General features: G+C 42.6%; 1 long non-coding RNA gene across 1 annotated transcript in view; it reads left to right on the top strand.

Moving 5' to 3' along the window:
* LOC129172022 (uncharacterized) overlaps positions 1-18,368 on the top strand; it is a 121,904-nt gene that overhangs the window by 36,014 nt on the left and 67,522 nt on the right. Inside the window, exon 3 of the long non-coding RNA XR_008566891.1 lies at positions 10,336-10,410. This is a non-coding gene — a long non-coding RNA (uncharacterized LOC129172022). The remainder of the gene's footprint in view (positions 1-10,335; positions 10,411-18,368) is intronic.

The raw sequence follows: 18,368 nt of genomic DNA, 5'->3' as shown, positions 1-18,368 counted from the left end.
GAGCCCTCAATCATCACCAACACCTGCCAAACAGAAGCGTTCACACACAGGAAGTCAGCTGTATGGCCAGCGGATGTCGCGGACGTTGCCGTGCACATGCCCTCGCCATGTGTTAGCAGCTCCGGGTGCCTGGTGGCCAGCCATCGCCTAACATCTAGTCCGTCATGACATCATGGCACCATATGACTGACAGCCGCTCTGTTTGTTTTCCCCTTTTTAGAAGGAGTCCATTTCCTGTGCTCCCTTTGTTTTAGATGGTATATTTTAAAAGGTGGGGGGGCAAGATCTCCCCTTTTTAAATGTGGTGTTTACATTGTGTGAGTGCTTTGAGGGAAAGCACAAAGCCACCGCACAGTGGGTGGATTATAAACTTGGACTGAGTTTCAAACGGACTGAACTTATAAACACAGAATTCCCCTCACGTCCTCCCCCCCCACTCAACACACACTCTCAACGCGGGTCCTGGCCTGCTCGCATATTACTTTGGATCAAACCCAGACCAGGCCTATGTTTTGACTTTGTGTCTGCGCTTGCATTGTGTTTGCACCTACTTCAAAAGTAGCATAGCCCATCACATTTAATGCTCAAAGCCCGGGGTACATGAACAATATTGTTCTAAAAATAGGGAACAATTTCAGGTGCAGACTTTCCCGGCACTGTAGTACGCATGTCAGGCCAGAAGTAGTTGGCGGTGACACTTTGTAAAAAAAAAACAAAAAAAAAAACAACTGCGATGGATGCAAATAATGTGACTCCACTGGATGCAGTAGTGGTGGAGCTTGGAAAGCATAAATATGCACTGTAGTCCACAGTTGTTGTTTTGTCTGTAAAGTGTTCATGTCATCTACATCGAAACAATGTGTGTCCAGGTTTTTAGGTCGACAAACGGCCAAAATGATTTTGATCTGTGTTCAGTTCCAAACAACCCCTTGAGTTAAGAAAACTTTATTTAAATGATTGTCGGATATTAAGCTTGACAAAATAACACCAGCACTGTAGGGACTGCATATCACGCTGGCGTTTCTACTGCTGACATGGCAATATAACATAACCGAAAAAGTCGCCTATTATGCTATCATATCGTGCTTCGAATTTCGTGGCTTCACTCTATCATTTTTTTTCAAAAATATATTTATTCATAAATCATGCTGTTTCGTGGTTGAATACGGACTATTATTAGTCCAGCAATATGCATTCTTTGCATTTTCAAGCATAGAAATGGCTAAATGAACTAAAATACAAACATAAGGCATTCTGAAGACACATTCAAAGACGCTGTGATGATATGTAGCAGGGATGTCCCCATCCACATTTTTTGGCTTCCGGGCACAGTGAAGGGGAACTACCACTGTAGCTGCGGAGTGGTGCCTTCTGCAGACATTATCCGGAACCAAACGTCGCAAAATGTACTCTGTCCAACAGGACGGTGCATATTGGATGTTTTATAACCAACATTGACACCGTTACAAATGCGGACCATACTGAAGTGAACTGTACTTGTGAACTGAAATGAGTGTTTTGAGACACATTTACATATGCCCAAAACGTTTTAAATGGCCCATATCAAAGGGTACAATACATAGCGCATCTTGACATGTGAAGAGGCAGTAGTGGCATGGTTTGGCCCTTTCGCCAGCACTTTAGCACTGATCCCTGGTTGTCCCAGTGTGTAGAGGCACACGAAAGGGGACGACCTGCGAGCTCCGTGTCCTATGTGAGCACTACAAGGACCTGAATAGGCATTATGTGCCAGCTGTTCAGAATGAGGAGTAATTGCACTGTTGGCATGACTCCACATGGGCCCCAGCGCTGTGGCTGTACACACCTCCCCCTTCACCCCCTTTACGACCACCAACCACCCCCATCTTTGGGCACTTTGCCAAGCCCTCCCGCACGCTACATCCCTGACCCATCCTACCAACCACAACCAAAAACCATACAGGCCCACCCTTCTTACACCTCAGCACCTGACCGAACATCACCCCCCCACCCCGATCCACACCCATTACCACCATCCCCTCTGTTCCACATTCCAAGGGGGGTACTGGTTAAATCTAATCCCATAATAAGACGCTCAGCTGTCCGGGAACAGAAAGAAAACTTTTCTCTGGTAAATTCTAGACTTCCTTTTTTCTTCATGCCCTCCCTTCTTTTCAGCCAAAGTGGAGGCAAGATGACACTTTGGGCCCCATCGGCCAGTTGCTTTTGTCTTTCTACGACCTTGATTTATCCTGTCTTTCTCACTGTTTTATGTTTTTTTCTTGTCAGTGGCATAAGATTGCCTCTGTGTTGGGTCCTGGGAGCCTGAATGCATGGGCTGCTCTCTTGTGTGTGTGTGTGTGTGTGTGTGTGTGCGCACACACACATTCGTGTTTAGGCCACAAACAGACAGATGTAAGCAATTTTACACATTAGATCACCTAACATACTTAGTCTTTTTTTGTTGCAAACTAATTACAAAAACAACAACAACCGTTGCACTGTTGCGTAATGTTGACTTAAGAGTCGTATCATTTATTTTCATGAGAGGATGAGGCCATTAACATTCCGTTTCATTTGAGTTGTACGCGCTCAGAAATCCGCAGGTTTGATCGACTGCCAGCGGGTTTAAAAGAGAGAAGAGAGTCTTGGATCCTAACTCATAACTACTGCACATTAAGGATTTTGCAACCTCTATTTTTGGATAAATGACTGGTATTCTTCCAAGGATGTCCTCATTCAATTCTGGTGAGAGTTCATACGTATCAGGCATAACCGACTACAGTGGAACCTCCAAGTTGGAACACAGTCCCTTTCCTGCTTCAATTAGTTTTTGCATGTTTATGTTTGTTGCAAGCGACGACCCATTCCACTTTGTTCGACGGTCCTTGAACGCCCCATTATGTGTGTGCAGAGTTTCTCCCAGATAGACCAGTATAATAGTTTTTCTTGAACATTTCCTCCAAACAAAACAGAAAGTGCCAACATGGCTGTTGTTTTATCAGCAACATCAATTGGTCCATATTTGTTTCTCCAGTCCCGTCTCCATTGTACTATATGTTTTGTCTCTGGTTAAATGAAGATATTGTCTATCTGGTCCATTTGTCATTGAATTGGGCCTAGTGTATCCGTAGGTGATGCGTCGGCCTTCCCGCTATGTGAACATCCTCCACCATTGCAGTCCACTGAACCTGTGTAGGGACGACCCCTTTTCCACATTTCCTCGTTATGACTTTTCTTGCTCAGCCAAAAAAAAGTCACCAAATATGTCATAAAGGTATGTTTTGATGACGTTATTGAGTGCTAGTGTGCGTATTTGTTGGTACACAACCTGAAGTTAATTCATGCTAAAGTACACTGCCTTACACCGCACACATCAAACATCTCTGAAAAACAAACTGCAGGCTCATACTGGTGGATGGTGGGTCTGTATTCATTTTATGCTTTTGATTTGATGTTGTTACTGTCTTTGTTTTACACAATAGATGATAAATAAGAGGCATTAGATCGCTATAATAGGAACCCCTCCTCGTTCCGCTGGAGGTTTGTGTGTGCATCTCGTTTCCATCACAAAGAAAAGAAAAGGATTCCTTATTCATAAAATGAATATTTTGTAGCTAGAGCACAGAAAACCTGTTTACGATCTTCTAAATACGTTTTTTAATGTAATTTTTTTATTAGAGCCCTGTAGACATGAAATAACACCGCTATCGTCACTTGTACATTTGTATTACCCAATATAGTGGACGTAATAAGAGCATAAGCCATTTAAGACATAAATAAGGCTCGTGAGTGTTGCTATAAATGGCGGGGTAGTAATTGACGTTGGGGGTTCAGAGTTGAGTTTTAGCTTGGGGTGGGTTACTGCAGCGGCAGTAGCCTATGTTTTTATTAGGGATTATTGTGCCTGTTGAGAGGTCATTCAAACTTGCAATAAAAGTCTGTTGTTCTGGCGATCAAGACTGACCTTTGTGTGTCTCACCGAACGTTATAATAACAATACTGACACCTAGTGACCAGTGTAGAATACTACATATTGTTTGAATGCATCTTCTGAATGCATTATATTTGTGTTTTTGTTCATTTATCCCTTTTTATACGTGAAAATGCTTAATTTAGGCAAAAATTATGTCAAATTGGCACACATAAATGCATATTTTTAAGGAATAATAGGCCATATTCAACCACGAAACATCATGATTTATTCAGTTTTATTTAATATTTGATTAAGATATGATCAGTGATAAACTGTGAGATCGATGCAACGAAATTGAACTGTGAAGTGGCAAGTGTATTCTTTTCTTCACAAAAATAAATACAAATTATGTTTTTTCTATAACCACTTACGCAACAGTGGTTTGAAGTTTTGCACAATTTAGAGGCAGATTGAAAAAATTACTATCGGTTAAATTCATTTGGAAGCACATTTAACATGAAAAAACCTGTTAAAACAAGTTTTGCACACAAAATATGTGCCAACTGTGCATTATTCTTTCATTTCTTTGAGCTCGCGTTCTGTGATACTGCTGTGGGGAACGGTGTTTTCTTGTCAGGAGTGGTGCGTGAAGAGGGCAGGAGTGTGTGTTAGGTACTAAAGAGTTTGCACCCAGTGTGTGAGTGGAAATCACTAAGCCGGGTTATCAGCTTTAGGAGCCTGGGAAACTGTAACGGGCGAAGATAAAGATAAAGGCGCACAGAAAAAGGAGATAGTTAACCATAAACTGTTGTTTTTTTCATTTCCATGAGTTGTTTAGTAATACATTTGGATTAGGTAGAAAACCTTGCTACTCTTTAATCATTATGAACTATCTATGGATGTAATGATTTAGGACTGGGAGGTTAAAGGGTGGGCGCCTATGGGCAACCATGGGGAAAAACCAAAACAACAGATGGTTTGTGTAGTGTCTTTAACCCAGATTTTACCTCTCTAATCCTGTCTTCACTACGAGAATGTCCACATTAAAACCATCAAATGAACATTCGGGTTTGGTGCTGGTCAAGGCACTGAACGGTATCTGGACGCCAGTCCAAGCTGTGGTTTGTTAAATGTTTTTGGCGTTTCTTTGAGTGGAAATAAATTGCACGACTCATTTAAGGGTGAGCAGTTGGCGTGGGGGTTGTGGGGCGTAGACTGTCAGCTGTCAGGGTCTGAAGGCGGGGGCGCTGGGGTGGCATCCCTCAGCTGATATAGCGTAGGGTTGGGGGGGGCGTTGTTTAGGTCAGCTGATGGTATCAAGAAGAGATGAGGGGGTGCTGAATCAGTCAGCTGGCATAACATGAATCTCCGTTATTTGACCTTATAAAACCAGGTCAGTTGGATTACTTAATCACCCTTGTTACATACATCCCACCTACCCCACTTCAATATCTACATCATAAACACCCAGCCTTTTATTTATACAGGCACATACACTATATCCTGTAGTACCTGTAGAATATCCTGCTTCATGATCAATAAAATAGCTCCATAGCATTTTACTCTTCATTGCTAATCCCTAAAAACTGAACCGCCACTCATTTTCGGCTCAGAGTCTAAGTTTGGGGGAAAACCCTGCAGCATCGGCGAAGACAGCACATTTTAACATACAACTCATTTTTTATGATGCCTTTGAGTATTCTCATTCATCCAAGTCATTGTATTCTCAGGGCATTGAATCGATCTAGCATGAATTTCATCAGTTCATGCTCAAAGACTAGGTGGGACAAAGACTAGTCAGACTAGATAGGACAGCTCTAGTTTAAAAACTCGGTACAAGACCCCGGGTATTTATCCTCTGAAGGAGGAGGAATGTCCAGACAGGAATGGTTTTACTCTTTTGTAGTGTCAAATGACGGTCATTTGGATACAATGGGGTGGGGCCTCTGCCTGCCAACAATGGTGGTTGGGTGGTATCACCTTTTGTTAGCATTCCATTCAGATGTAATGATGGTCATGGACCCACCTGAAACCAAGCTAGCTGTGCCTTGTTTATTTGTTAGAGGCCGAATGATTGAATCTTTTAAGAAGGGATGAAAGGACAGCATTGTATGTGGGAGAAAAGTGGTGTTGAAGACCTCCCCCTCTGTTCAGAGATGGCTTCTGAACCTTAATGTAGACTGCTTCACTCACTCCTCTTTCAAACATTTTTAACTCATTCAATCCCAGCCATTTTTCAAAAGACAACCACTTCATTACCGGCCAATTTAAACAACTTTGACTGATCTTTCAAGGCACTCAGAATTTTGTGTTCCATGGCTATATAAACACCTAACAAAAGAAAGATTAGGCTCCCGTCTTTCATCAGCAAAAAAAGTTTGTTTCTACCTTTTTCCGTTCTTCAGTAATCAGCAGTGGGACATAGGAAAACATCAGTTCCCGACTAAAAAAGGCGGAAAAATAGCCAAGCGTAACATTCACTTTGGCACAACAATTTTGTGCTTTTGTAACAGCTGAAATATCTGAACAACTATACCACAACATAAACAACAGACAAGGGTTGTTTGACATCAAAATAACCATTTATTTACAAATGTAACACCATGAACTGTTTCCAATTTTCACATTTGGAACTGAACTAAACTGTGTGGCGTGTGCATGCGTTACGATTTCCCTACAATGCGTAACCTTCTGCACGCGGCACTCCTCCACGCTCTCTCACTTCCTCCTTCCTGCCGTGTGTGATTCTTCATTGAAATGATCCCTGCCGAGTTTATGAAATGCACTTCTGCCACCTTGTGGCTGTTTTTTTGGCTTAAAAGTTAAAATTTGAAATGTTAATGCATTAGTGCAGTGTTGCATCATCACCTCTTTTTGCCTCTCACGCAAAAAAACGTAAAAGATGTATAAATACGTTGTTGGGATCGGGTGTTCGGGTTTATAAAAACATATAAATACGTCTTTGGTATTGAAAGATATTTAGACTTTCTTAATCTCCAAGAGAAATCCACTAGTTAATAAGAATTGAATTAACTAGAGTTAATTGCATCCTCCTCCTGTTGCAATCTTTACATCAGCATCTATAACCTTTTTTTTTTCAAATGGTCCAGCTCCCCAAAATGCTCCACTCTTTGCCCTTTAAGTCTTACCCATTCCCCCTGCAAGCTCCCCCCTCAATTGCTGACAGCATGAGGCACCCTTGCCCATCCACGACTTCAATATGTCAAACCTTTCTAGGTCAGGTCAAAGGTCTTGCTGGGTGCGAGGGATTGCCCTGTAAATTAGTTGATTACAAATCCCTAATTGCACACGTCTAATCTTTGTCAGAGTGCCAAATCTCCAGCTTAATCGCAAAATCTGATTTAAGATCAGGAAAGAAGGAGCAGAAGATGAAGTGTGAATTGAAATGAGATTAAGGGGAACCTCATTTTTTAAAATTATTAATTATACACCGTATTGACTTTAACATACGACCACCCGTCTTTTTCAAGGCCTGTTTTTGGGGAAAAAAATGTTTTGACGTCACTTCAGTTCAATAAAAGCTGGAAGATTGCAACAAAAAAAGGAAATAGGATAAAGAGATCCAGGCTGCCCACTTCTTTTCAAGAGGATGGGTTACAGTAAATGCAGAGGCAAATTCCACTGTGCGTTGTACTTGTGATAAAACAAAGATCTTTATTTTTTTTTCTTCTCTGTTGTTTGCTAACCTACCCAACTATTGATACACGTCATCTGTGTGTCCCGTCTGCATTTGTCCTGGTCACTGGTGCTTGGGTAAATATCATCATATATTCAGGCCTCGCCACATCACGCTTCGAATTTCGTGGCTTCACTTTCACGGTGTTTCAAAATACATTCATTAATAAATCATCGCTGTTTTGTGGTGGAGTACGGCGTTTCATTAGTCAAAAAATATGCCTGTTTAAACACATTATATATATGTTTGGCCTAAATTAAGCATTTTCAAGCATAAGAATGACTAAATGAACTCAAATACAAGACATTCAGGAAAGACATTCAAAGACGAGCTGATATGTAGTATTCTACAGCGGTCGCTATTTTTAGGGTTGTAAATCTCTTGTGATAGACGATTCCATTTGCATCTAGAGACACAGGTTACGATATTATTAAAAAAGTATATATTTAAAAAAAAAAAGATTCAATACGATTCGATGTAATGTGCAAATGTTACGATTTGATACGATTCTTATAGTATTTTCATGCGACTCGCTGAATGAACGTCTTTTTGTTTGATGGGAACAATATATAATATATCAATGAAAAAACAGAAGCTTTAGTCTTCAGTCCCATCAATAATAATAAATAAATAAATTGTGCAGAGCACTGTCATGTTTCTTCAAAATTGGCCTAAATGTGTCCAAGCAAAGATAAATAGTACTCTTTGCCACATGGGTACAATGGAAATGCTGAGTCAGCTTGGTGGGGAAAACAATCCCATACTCAAAATGTCAGTGTGTTTTCAACACTCCAGGTTGGTAAAACAGGTGCAATATTTCAAACTAAACAACTTACTAAGCAAAAAAAGTACGTAGCAGCCCTTGAAAAAAGGATGCAATACTCGCCTCTGTTGGTCTGGCTGGCCAAGATTTGTTGTGCTACCGTTGGACATCAGAGGTGCTCTGCATAGCTTACAAATGACATGGCTTTTGTCCAGTTTTCCATCCTCCTTGTAAAATCCAAAGATGTTCCAAACTTTTTGTTTTGATGATGCGTTAAAAATCGTTTGCGGTGACTAGCTAATGCTAGCACGCTGCCACTATTTACATCCATTCTCACCCTCAGTCATGGTAAGCTTCAGAGCATGTGCGACAATCTGTTTGCCGGCAGCCCAGGCACTGCGTTGTTTAAGACAAGCACTGTCAACTGATTGCTTCTCTTGCGATACCCAGTGCATGTCTCTACAATCGCTTAATCTAAGGATTCGAATCGATACAGCTACCAGTGCAGCCAACTCTCTCACTTGTCAAAACAGAATATCTGGCCGCATCGGATTATCGTTCACAACCCTATTTATTTTCTATTATTATGCCTACTGTATTGGGTAATATATATGGGTGTTATTTTATGTCTAAAAACTTATTTAGATGGTCATAAATACGTTACAAAAATATTCAATGTCAAATCAGAAATCCTACTTTGCGGAACTTCACTTATCACGGCCGAGTCTGGAACCAATTAATCGCGATAAACGAGGGATGACTGTATATCAAAGTCTTGGCAATTTTGTTTATTAAATGACGTGATTTCACTCTGCCCCAAATGTTTCATGCAGTGCGGAACATTTTCCAGTCAACATCCATAACCTGCAAGGGTCTAATGGTATGAATCATGTTAGCTTACAGTTAGTTGTGCGAGATATCCGTTGGTATTGACTCCTCCCTGTCCAACGGCATCACAGCAGGTCTCCATTTATCCTGCAAGAGAGTCATTGATGGGCTGGGTAAAGATAGCTTCTGCTGATTCTACCTGGGGATCAATACAATTCGAGTGCTGACACTGAAAGATGGAAGCCAGACAAGAATCAATGAGTGTGTTAATGGGATCAAAACCTTGCTGTTGTCATAACACCTCCAAGGTTATGAGGCTCACACACACGCAAGAGTGTGATCTAACACGTCTCTAAAATAGTTGCCGAATTCTTGACAGAAACAAACTGATAAATGTTTACCGTACTCTCATAGTTTGGCTCCCAGAAGTGCATTCTCATAAGTAAAGCTCAGCAGAAACCTGTTGACATGAATTCTCCCCTTCGGTAAATTAAGCGTTAAGCATAACACACAGACACGCTGGGGGCGCGGTTAATGCTTTATTGGATAATCAGTACAAATGTTATTTGATGGGAGGCACAGGGAGTTCCTCGTCTGGAGTTGAGCCGTGACTTAACGATCTTGCAGCCAGGCAAGAAGAGTAGCTGAATCACCAGGGGTCACAATCAGAAGGAGGATGGCAGCGTCCAAAGATCAAGGAGGTCAAAGCCTTCCTCCTGCCCTCTGCACTCCAGACGGCTATAAACTATCCGTCATTAGCAGAGGGACTTATTATGCCAATGATTGTCAGGAACATATGACGGCGGTGCCAGTAAATGTTAACGTACTCATGTTTGAAACGTTTCACTCATTCATCAATGAATGGATTGGATTTTGCTTTGTTGTGTTGTCCATACTGTCTACATTTGGATGTTGTTTTCTATTGTTTTGTGTATCCTTCAAACACTGTGCATTATTTGAATTTGTTGTCTTGAACTGGTTAATAAGCTTATTAATTTCTGGCTTTCAGTTAAGTAGTATTGAGCGAGTCCAACAAATTGTTTTTATGAAAATGTTGACTCTGTGGGACCTTCTGTTTGGCATTTCCAAAGGAATGTTGGCTGATTTTTGAGAAACTCACATCAGGCTCTTTTGTGTGTCTTTCTTTCTCAGAAGAAGGCTCTTCTGTGCATTTCCAGTCCAATCAGGTCTCCCACCATGTGATGCAGATGCCCACTGACACTGAAGGTGAGCTTGGTTCAGTTCAGTAATTCAACGGGTCTTATTTTTTCAGATCAATGTCTTTTGTGATCCTGGGATCGTGGCTTTGAACTTCTTGACAATGTCGGCAGCATTGGTGGTAGGATCATTGTACCGTTTGACAATGATCTCATATCTTTTACAGTGGCTGTTGTTGATCGTTGGTCTCAGCTTCACATACAGCTGAATAGTCATTCTTTTCTTTGGTAGGTTAATTAGCATGTATTGATGATGAAAACCGTATTGACGCAACTCTAATAGTATCCCTCTTTTTTTTATAACCTCCCCCCCTTTTTTTTAAAATCATGTTTTCAATAGTAACTGAATTATCATAATTTCTGGACTATAAACTGCTACTTTTTTCACACATTTGGAAACCTGCGTCTTAAACAATGATGCGGCTAATTTATGGCTAAGGGAACCGTTACCATGATGCTTAGCGTGCCAAAACAGAAAGTAGTGCATTTCCGCAATAGAAGCTAATATCACATGTTTTGATCTGACAAATCGTAAGTAATTTTGATCAAGTGTAGAATTACCGCAGTTTCTGCTTGGACAGCGGTAGCTGTTGAACTCCGATGGGGCGGGAAAAGCACCTTACTAACGAGTGACACTGGGAGCATTGCGTGTAGGTAGGATTGCAAGGTTTATAGTGTGTCTTTCTGTCTAAATATCCCATGTTACAATGTGGAAACCTGTGGCTTCCATTTTGAATTTGGTTTATGCGGCTTACATTCAGGTGCACTCAATAGTCGGGAATTCACGGTAAGAAGTGGTAAATTGCAATAAGCACATTACGTTTCTTAGCTGTTAGAAAGTTGCTTGTTTGTGAGCGACAGGGAAAAAGCTCACTTGGGGAGAAGCCGTTTGCCGCCACCTGCTGGTTTGCACGTGCAAATCTGTAATATAGGACGACACTTCTTTATTAGACTTTTTTTCCAGGGAAAAATAAAAAAATACAATCTTATACGGTACAGGTGGTCCTCAGGACATGTACGAGTTCCGTTCCTTCACTGTGATGTACGTCAAGTTTGGGTGTAAAATATAGTAATAAACAGATTGAACAAAATAAAAAAATAATTAAAACTAATTTTAAAAAGGAGAACATCTCCTTACCTTTGTGCCTGTAGCTAATTGCGAGGAAGAGATAAACGAGGCAGGAAAACAAATAAAATGAGACTACTGTGCTGCTTAGTTATTACTGTCCCTTTCTTTAGGAGCACATTGGAGGATACGATCTTTATCCTTAATGATGGATGTGATAATTGAACGTTGAATACCAAAAGTGCTGCCAATATTGGTGGGTGTTTATCCTCTCTGAGCTGTGAAATTCATTTTCACTTCCATGGTTTTCTGTGGCATATTTTCTTGGGAGCTTGGGCGACATAAAGAAGTGCAAGGAGCTTAATAAGCGATGCTATTTGCTCCGCGTATCTTCAAATGAGGCACACTCTCTATTCATCCATAGGGCGCGAGACCAGTTTAGTGTTTATGTGCCAAAATGAAGTTTTTAATTAATCTATAGGAACACATGCATAACCAGCGTAACCCGAGGACCAACTGTATTTGTGTCAGTGCTGTAATATCTCGCTGAATGGGTCATTATTTAAAACAATGGCTGGATGAAGAACCTAATCAAGAAATGAAACAGTTGTTGCTCAGGTTTTCATTGTCAAAGTGTGAGTCAGCTGCAGTTTAGCTGTTATTTTTATTAGTTTTCATGTAAACTGCTAAATGGACTGATGTTGTTAAATAGGTTTTAAAATGTAATATGTGTTCACTGATAAAAATGTTGGAATAATGACATGGGGGCTAATGATCTTATAAAAAGGCAGCATTTAAGCAGAAGTGATTATTCCAAACTGCCATGTTAGGGGGGCTACTGGCTCCAAATAAGAGTAGATGCTATTTATTTTGACTGCATGCATAGGTTGTGACTTATTTGGAGTGAAGGAATTTGGGGTGAACAAGCGGCGGAAGGAGGGTGAAAGCGACAGGAAAAAAAAAAAGGGAATACCGGAGAAACAGAAGGCGGCTGAGACGGCAGTGTGGGCGTTTTTTATGGGTGTCATGAGAGGAGAAATCAATAAAAGAGGTGCAAAAAGCCTCCCGGTTTTAAGAGCTCCATCACAGAGGCAATTAAAGGGGCCTTCAAAGAGTCCGTCTAATCAGCGGTTAAATAAAGATAGGAGCAGGCGGGGCTTTGGATGGCCCTGCTCCTGTAATCTAACACCTACTGCCCTGTACTCAGTGGCCCCTTGAACTCAATGTGTGTGTGTCTGCATACACATACTTGTGTGTTTTCTCCTCTTACGCACATGTGGGTTGTACAGAGAGCCCGGACGTGTTTCTGACAGCTTGTACGTGGTTAACAGGCTCTTAAAAACGCAGATTAACCTGTTAAAGCTTCCACTCGGCGTCCTTGCCCCGTCAGTCTCGTGTGTTTGACCTCTGTCTAAACCGCGGCGCTGAGACAAAGCAGATGTGTATGCTTAGTTTATATATTGCACTCGTTCAGAGACTGTCTAACCTCGGCATCTGTGAACCTTCCGTTTACCTGCCGTCTTATCAGCTGCTCCATAGACTCATTCGTCATCTGTATAGGTTCTCACCGTGATAAGTTGCCTGCCGGTGAGTCAATACTCCAGCATTTGGTCTTTCTTTGCCTGCCTCTCCCCTGCTTCAAGAGGCACCATGTGGACATAGCAGATTCCAGTCTAAGCAATGAGTTTGCTTTCGGCACACAAGAGGGCAAGACAGACGGGTGAAGAAAGGCCCTTTACACAATGTCACTGCATGTCTGCAGTGTTAAAGTCTACAGTGCAGTTCTCGTAATCGTATTATACTAAACCTTCTGGCTTGTCATCTCTTGGTAAAGAATGCAAAGCGGAAGTTTGACTTTTAGGTCTAATTCAATTTAGATAAGATCTGCCGACCTGTTCCTGGCTGCAAATCAAAACTTGCCCAATCCGTGGTGAGTCAAGTCACTCGATTAACTATGGTTGTGTCATCCCTGCATACCATTAAGGTGCTCTGGTTGTTGTGGGTGGAATCAAACCGTGAACTAAAGGTCAGCAGCGGTGCTCATTTTCCGCTCTTTTTGAGGTACCTAGTGATGATAGTCATTGCCCGTGTTGCATTCGCTTGAGACATGTGTGCGGGTGGATGATATCCATCTACTTTCTATGCCGCTTATCCTCATTAGGGTCGCGGGGTATGCTGGAGCCTATCCCAGCTGACTTTGGGCGAGAGGCGATGCGAGGCCATTGGACTGGTCGCCAGCCAATCGCAGGGCACATGTAGACAAACATTCATACCTATCGACAATTTAGAGTCGGCAATTAACCTAACATGCATGTTTTTCGAACGTGGAAGGAAACCGGAGTACCAGTAGAAAACTCACGCACGCACGGGGAGAACATGCAAACTCCACACCGAGATGCCCAAGTGGAGACTCAAATCTTCTGTGGCCAAAATGCCAACACATGCTTCACAGTGAAGTGAACCCATTATTCATTTACTCGTCACTCACATACTGATGGTGGTATACTACATCTGTAGGCACAGCTGCCCTGGGGTAGACTGACAAAAACGTGGCTGCCAATTCATGCCTACGGCCTCTTCAACCACCGCAAAACATTCATTCACATTCATGCGCCAGTGTGGCTGGCACTGGAGGCAAGGTGGGCGAAGTGTCTTGCCAAATAATAATGTAAATCCAATCAATCCATTGCAAAATGTTAACAAGAAATACACTTGATGGACTATAATTATAGTTTTACATGCAGAAAATGATGCAAAATAATGAAAAATGAACAATGTAATGTTTCCATTACATCCTGGTGAGATTCCTCCAGCGTGTCCTCGGTCTGCCCGGAGGCCTTCTACCGGCTGGGCATGCCCAGAACACCTCACCAGGGAGGCGTCTGAGAGGCATCCTGACTAGATGGCCGAGCCACCTCAACTGGCTCTTCTCGATGTGAAGGAGCAGCGGCTCTACTCTGAGCTCCTCCCGGATGACCAAGCTCCTCACCTTATCTCTTAGGGCAGGGGTGTCAAACTCGTGCCATGGAGGGCCGAGACACTGCAGGTTTTCTTTCCAACCAGTCACTAAAGCAGGTGATTTTAATGATCAACACCTTCAGTTTGAGGGAAGGAGCTCATCAATTAAATCATCTGCTGAAGAAACTGGTTGGAGAGAAAACCTGCAGCGTCTCGGCCCTCCAGGGCACGAGTTTGACACATGTGTCTTAGGGTGAGTCCAGCCACACTACGGAGGACACTCATTTCAGCCGCTTGTATCCGCAATTGTGTTCTTTCGGTCACGATCCAAAGCTCATGACCATAGGTGAATTGAGAGCTTTGCCTTCTGGCTCAGCTCTCTTTTCACCACGACGGTGCATTAGACGCTGCACCGATCTGCCTGTCTACCTCACGCTCCAACCTTCCCTCACTCGTGAACAAGACCCCGAAATACTTAAACTCCTCCACCTGGGGCAGGACCTGAACCCGGAGGGTGCAATCCACCCTTTTCCGACTGAGAACCATGGCCTCGGATTTGGAGGTGCTGAGTCTCATCCCAGGAGCTTCACACTCAGCTGCAAACCTCCCCAGTAAACTCTGAAGGTCACATCCCGATGAGGCCATCAGGACCACATCGTCTGCAAATAGCAGAGACGAGATCCTAAGGCCCCCAAACTGGACTCCCTCGAAGCCTTGGCTGAGCCTAGAAATTCTGTCAATGAAAATTAGGAACAATGCTTTTAGGTAAGACTTTGCAATCGGTGTGTATGTGATTTGTGCTTCATTAGAAAATTGCCAACTCGTTATGTGAAAGTACCCAAAGATTGATGGCACAACTTGCTGCTTTTACAAGCTCTGCTTCAGGCTTATCAGTGTCAGTCACTAACCAGTTTTTGAAAGTGGACGTAAACTGTGATACAAGTGGTCCCTTGCTGGTAATTACAGGTTGAAGGTGCTTCCACATCGGCTTTTCAGAGGCAGTGGTTTCAACTACAATTTTTTGGATGTTCCCCGAATCCTTCTGCCTCCTCCCCATTAACCCCTGACACCGTGCGCCTCCCGGCACATCCCTGTGGTTAAGCCAGCATTATCAGTGGGGCTCATTAGGACAGCATTAGTGTCAGAGATGGACACAGTGATATGGCTCCACCGCTGGATCAAGGAAGCCAGAGAAGACACCCCAAGCCATTTGGAAAAAAGAAAAGAGAAAAGAAATCTTCTTCCCGAGCTTCACTGCTCTTCATGCTATTGTTCGGGGATGCCTCCGCTCTGACATGGAAGGTCAGAGGTTGCTCGTCCACTGGAGCGATTGCGCTCCTTCATCCCCAGTGCACTGTCACTACGATTCACCAGTCACACTGGTCCCTGTCACTCGCTTCCGACACAGCCGTCACTCACGCTTAGACTTATGTAAATATGCTTACATATGCTTGGCTGGCAGACGCAGCTCCTCACAGGCCCTTGTCTACTTAAAAAAACATAGCGCATGATGACAAAGAGGGCCTTTTTTCATAGTGACCCAACGTTGCTGGAGGCAGGAATGGATGACATTGGAAAACGCACGCACACAATGTATTTATGAGTCCTCCTAGTGTCCGAACATGAATGAATGCAAAGATAATATGTTTTAAAATAATGGTTGTCAAACTTTTTATACCAAGTACCGCTGTTTTTGCTATCGCTTGACATGACCTTTTAGCTTCATATACCTGGCTTGCACTTGCAGGGAATTTCCTTATGGTTAGCAAAGGAACATTTCAGTAAATCTTTGGTAAATACACGTTTGCATGTGTACAATTATCACATATGTATGTTTCTGATATAAACAAAGACCTGTGTACCACCAGAGGTATTCGTTTTTGTACTTTTTGTTTTTCCCACCTGTGTGGTTGCAAAATTTGCCCCGCCCCCTTTTTTTTCTGATGAAAGAAGAGAGTCTAAAGTCTCTTCGATGTTTATGTAGTCCTAAAACTGAATATTCTGTGGGTCTTGAAAGTTCAGCTAAAATGCCCATAAGCTCTCTGCTCTGAACATGGCTGGCAGTCAGTGAGTTAATAAAAATAAAATATGTGGCCCTTGTCAGAAAAAGTTTGGACACCCCTGCGTTAAGACCTTTTTAGCTAAGTTTATGTCAAGTTTAGAGACAAACAAATGGGATCAAAGTGCTTTTACCCCCCCCCCCCCCCCCCCCCCCCCCCCCCCCCCCCCCCCCCACTGCCAAGTTTGCATCTTTTCCACGTGAAGCAGGGCGGTGAGTGTAGAACCCGCTGATACAAAGTCGGTAGCCTTGGCCCTGTGACCCAGATAGCACCACTTAGGAAACCACTGCCCACATTCCCATCGCTAGCAAACAGCCCTGTCTCCTAATCATTAACATACAAATGGACCATGTTCCCGTGTGTTTATGTATGTTTGCATGTGCACTTTGTGCTCAACACAAAGCTGCGAAAGACATGCTTAACGGAAAAGCGCCAGCTCCAATAAGTGGCGTTACCTATGGTAGTGGCCTGATGCGTTGAGAGTGTGGCGCTGACACGCTACGGGCGAGTCTGTTGTGAAGCTCGTCGCTAGCCGGCTAGTAGCTAGAGGTCTCACTATGCCAGTAAAGTAGTTCTTCGGCATTCACGCCTGCAATAACGGCGATTTTTAAAGGTTTTTTCAGAATAGGCGGAATAGTTGCGTCACCGTTACGTGCATTCTTAGCTGTTTTTGTATCTTTAGAACGCACAGAAAAGAGAAAGACGTGTGTTTTTCTCTCACATAAGGATTGTGTACGATGGCCAAAATAAAAAAAAAGTGCAGTTTTCCTTTAAATATCTGCGTTCTTGTGTTTGAATGAGTGGGATAGTCTAATAAAAAAGTGTAAGCTCTCCAAACAGTAAAGGTGTTGTAGTTTTTATGATGCTGTAAGGAGTGTTTGATGTGTGCGCTGTGTACACATGTGTGCTATATGTATGCTTCCACGAGGTCACTATAGCCCATAGTGCCCTTTTCTTGTCTTTTTATCCTCTAAAAAGTAGGAAAACACACACTCACAAAAAGCTGTCACTGTGATTTTTCTTCCGGGGGGGGCCCCTTAAGGCTGTTCATTTAACAACACAAAAAACAGTGCATGAAAGAAAGGAAGAAAGGGAAGGTAAAGAGATGAAACGCCAGCAAAGCCTTGACTCAACAGTATCGAGTGTTCAGGTGCGCATACGCCAAGATCAGAAGTGTGTGTGCGTGCGTGTGCGTGCGTGCGTATGTGTGTGAGAGAGAGAGAGAGAGACGGTCTTTTGCATCAGCGCAGGAATGGCTGCACCCCTGTCAGGTGACTGGTGTCCTTAGGAACGAGCCACCTCGGGGAAGCCACCTGATAGGCTGTGCAGCCCTGAGGAGACAGGTGAGGGTCAAAGGTCAGAGGCAGGAGGCCAGGGGTCTTATTGAGAGAAGCATTTTTGACAACAATGATAATCAGAAGGACTTTGCCTTTTTTTTTCCCAGCAGTCATGACTGTTTGGAGATTCCCCTCTTTTTTTAGTCATAAAAAACACACACAAAACTTGAATTTAGAAGATTTAAAAGAACTACAGTGCAGCCTCTAAAATCTTTTTATCCGGTACAGATACCTTTTTTTTTTTTTTTTTTAAATGATAAGCTTTTTCTACAAACATGAATTTGTGGAATTGAATATGGTTATGAAAATAGCTCTTCAAGGCATTAAAAATAATGCAAAGTATTGCTGAATTTACTTTTTATTACACAGCATGACCAGCAATACTGTTTGGCTTTGAGTCAGGTCCCTAATCCAATAAAAGCCCATCCAATAGAAGATAAAATTGGATAAAATGGGCGTGCACAATACTTTTAGGGTTGGCCTAATCGTTGGACATGGTTATAGATCAATTTGTGGTGTGATTTAGAATATGTGACTTCTTTTTCGT

The sequence above is a fragment of the Dunckerocampus dactyliophorus genome, chromosome 19, assembly GCF_027744805.1.
Source record: "Dunckerocampus dactyliophorus isolate RoL2022-P2 chromosome 19, RoL_Ddac_1.1, whole genome shotgun sequence".
Classification (NCBI taxonomy): domain Eukaryota; kingdom Metazoa; phylum Chordata; class Actinopteri; order Syngnathiformes; family Syngnathidae; genus Dunckerocampus; species Dunckerocampus dactyliophorus.
This window is presented reverse-complemented; position numbering and strand designations above follow the sequence as displayed.